We start from the raw sequence: 3,369 nt of genomic DNA, 5'->3' as shown, positions 1-3,369 counted from the left end.
TCTCCATTTTCTAAGCTCTTTGAAATGGTAGTTCATCAATTCCTGTCTTTCAAATTTCGAAACTTAGCAATTCCCAATCAGCATGGTTTTATGAGCGGCAGATCAACAACTACCGATCTCGTTAGCTTTATGTCTGCTGCATCTCGTGTAATATGTAACAGAGGTCAGTTGGACGTTGTCTACTTTGACTTAAGTAAGGCTTTTGACGTAGTCAATCACATTATTCTTTTATCCAAACTTTCCTCCTATGGAGTATGTGGCTCAGTACATGACTGGTTAAAAAGCTACTTGTCAGAGAGAGAGGCATATGTCCGGGTTAACAACATGAACTCTTCGTTGTACAGGACTCGCTCTGGCGTTCCTCAGGGATCTGTTTTAGGACCCCTTCTGTTCACAATTTTCGTAAATGACGTCTCTTTTGCTGTTTTAAATTCTTCATTCCTGCAATATGCTGACGATATAAAAATTTATCGAGAAATAGTTACTGAACGTGATTGTGCTAAGCTCCAGGAAGATGCATGTTCTTTCTACCGATGGTGCTCTGAAAATGACCTTCTCTTGAACCCGTCCAAAACCAAGGTCATGACGCTCTCTCGGAAAACTCACAATATCTCTTTTGCATATAATATTCAAGGAGAGACTTTGTCTCGAGTAAGTGTAATGAAAGATCTCGGAGTCATGGTTGATTCTGGGTTGCGTTTCTCTGATCACGTTGGTAGGCTGGTTAACTCGTCTTTGCGAATGTTGGGTGTTGCCTCTCGCTTAACCAGGGAGTTCAAAAACCCGACGGCTTTTATCACGTTATACTGCTCGCTATCCAGGTCACAGTTAGAATATGCCTCAGTTGTTTGGAATGGAATTTCTAAAAGTCACTCCTTGGAGATCGAACGTGTGCAAAAAAAGTTTGTTTCTATCTTTAAGCATCGCTACATAAAGGAGGATGTTCACTGTTTAACATATGAGTCTGCGTTAGAGCGTGTTGGTTTGCTTAGCTTGCACCGGCGTCGGGAGAACGCGGACTTACTATTTTTGTTTAAAACGCTGCATGGACTCATCAATTCTCCGAGCCTGTTATCTGAACTGTGCCTTAGGGTCCCCCGTGTGCCTACTCGTCTTCTGTCATCTTTTTATGTTTCTAGAATGTTTAGTCCGGTAAACCCAATTGTGAGAATGGCTCAGCGTTTGAATCATTACTCTGAAAAACTTGATATTTTCAACCCTTGCTACAGGACGTTTGTCCTTTCTATTAAAAACTTGCCCGTGCAGGATGAGCATTGCTGAATTGCTTTGTTATGTCTGAATGTCGTCATCTCCATGTCGTGTTTTCTGGCGGTGCAGTTGTTGTCCTTCGGTCTTGTGTTCCGTCTCTACTGTTACTGCCTCGTTTTTATTTCATGGTACTAATTACTCGTGCACTGCCTAGTATTATGCTAAAAATGTATCTTATTTTCTGCAGAGATGTGTATAGTGTGTTTTTTTGTTTTTTGTTTTTTTTTATCCACCAGTGTACCAGCACCAAGACCTCAGGGTTGTTCCTGGGCACTGTATAATAAAGATTGATTGATTGATTGATTGATTGATTAAGATGGCGGGCAGTAAGGACAAGTGCGACGGGTGCTCTCAGCCTTTTTACGGCAAACAAAAGTATCTCCGATGTAAAGAGTGCGGAAAACGCTGGCACAAGAAGTGTGTCATGCTTCCGGACAGCGAGGTTGGACGAATGATGACTGGGGTAAGCCCATTTATATGCAACGACTGCATCACCGTCGAGCGCACGCATAGTCCTAGCTCGGACGAAGCTAGGCCTGACGACGAGCAGGACTCACCCTGCCCGGACCGGCTCGGCGAGGTCGCCGCGACTTCGGTGGCTGTTCTCCGAGACCTGCTGGCCGACGCCCTGAACGGCATCTCTTTCCTGACGGACCAGATGACGGCTGTGAGGGAGGAGAATGCTCGCCTTCGCAGCGAGCTGACGAGGAGCTCCGAAATTCACTCGGTCATGTTGCGCAACATCCAGACGGAGCTACGAGACCTCCGGCATCGCCCGAGGTACGTCGGGGTACCCCCGCCTTCCGCTGCCGTGGCGGGCCGCCATGATCTGAATGCTTCCGTGCTGGGAGGAGGGGGAGCCGCCCCATTCCCCAAGGGGAAATCGACCTCGACGGTGTCTGAAGAACCTGTTTCCTTCAGCGAGGCGTGCGCCGTGACTCCTCGTTCGCCCCCCGAGCATCAACGTGACCAGAGCCGGTTAACCTTGAGCGGCAGAGCCTTCCGCGAGACGACGACGGAGTTGCTGACGGGCATTCCCTCCGTTGCCGCTTCGGCGACGCGGGCAGAGGGGGCCGGTGGCTCAGCTGCTCACAGCAATCGAGACGAGGGAGGAGATAGGGGAGAGACCGGTCCACTGGCCCGTGGCCGCTCAGCGGCTCAGCCTGGCTTACCGGAATACAGTGCGAGAAAGGTCCCTGGACTTCGTTCCCCCGGCTCCATTCCCCAGCGGCCATTCTTTAAGGGAAGTTCTAAGAATGGAGGAATTACCGCCGTATCGGTGTCTGTGCGACATTCCAGAGCTGTCTTCGTGACACGTCTGGACGCCAACTGTTCTTCGGCGGACGTCAGAGAACATCTCAGACAATTCCTTGGCCCAAAGGAGCTTCGATGCACAAAGCTGAAGACACGCTATGGTGGGTACTCTTCATTCCACGTCGCTGCTGTGGACGACGACATTGAGGCATTGTTTGACCCGAACATCTGGCCGGAGGGCTGCCTCTTCAGGGAATTTCAGGGTCGGCTGACGGGAAGCCGCGTGCATGATGAGAATGAACGTATAGAGTGATCCCCAACCATCTTGCCTGGAAATGACTAGCACGCACATTTACTATCAAAACGTTCGCGGCCTTCGTACTAAGGCCAGTGACTTCTTTTCTAATGCTATATGTACTGACTTTTCTATATTTTGTATAACGGAAACCTGGTTATGCCCAGAAATACTGTCTGGGGAGTATTTTTCGTCGGATTTCCTTGTGCATCGCAGTGATCGTGATTTATCTCGCGGAAAGAAAACGGGAGGCGGTGTCTTGATGGCAATCGATGGGTCTTTGAAGTGCACCAGGCGCGCCGATTTAGAGAGTTATTCGGAATCTGTGTGGGTAGAGCTGGAGTGTGATAATCGAGAACGCGTTCTGATAGGTACTTTTTATTTTCCTCCATACATTGAACCCGAGGAGTTTAATGATTGTCTCCTTGGAATTGAGGATATAGCAGACAAACTGGGTGAATGCAAACTATTAGTAATTGGCGATTTTAATGTACCAGGTGTGTGCTGGGAAACTCACAGTGCTGTTTCAAGTAATTATTACGGTGCAAAGA

The 3,369-nt window shown here is 48.4% G+C and overlaps 1 pseudogene; it reads left to right on the top strand.

Moving 5' to 3' along the window:
• Window positions 1-1,661: 1,661 nt before the first annotated feature.
• Window positions 1,662-2,613, top strand: LOC120836475 (annotated as a pseudogene).
• Window positions 2,614-3,369: the final 756 nt, after the last annotated feature.

The sequence above is a fragment of the Ixodes scapularis genome, unplaced genomic scaffold, assembly GCF_016920785.2.
Source record: "Ixodes scapularis isolate PalLabHiFi unplaced genomic scaffold, ASM1692078v2 PGA_scaffold11__112_contigs__length_91849675, whole genome shotgun sequence".
NCBI classification, from domain to species: domain Eukaryota; kingdom Metazoa; phylum Arthropoda; class Arachnida; order Ixodida; family Ixodidae; genus Ixodes; species Ixodes scapularis.
The sequence above is the reverse complement of the archived record's forward strand: the minus strand, read 5'-3'. Positions and strand labels throughout refer to the sequence as shown.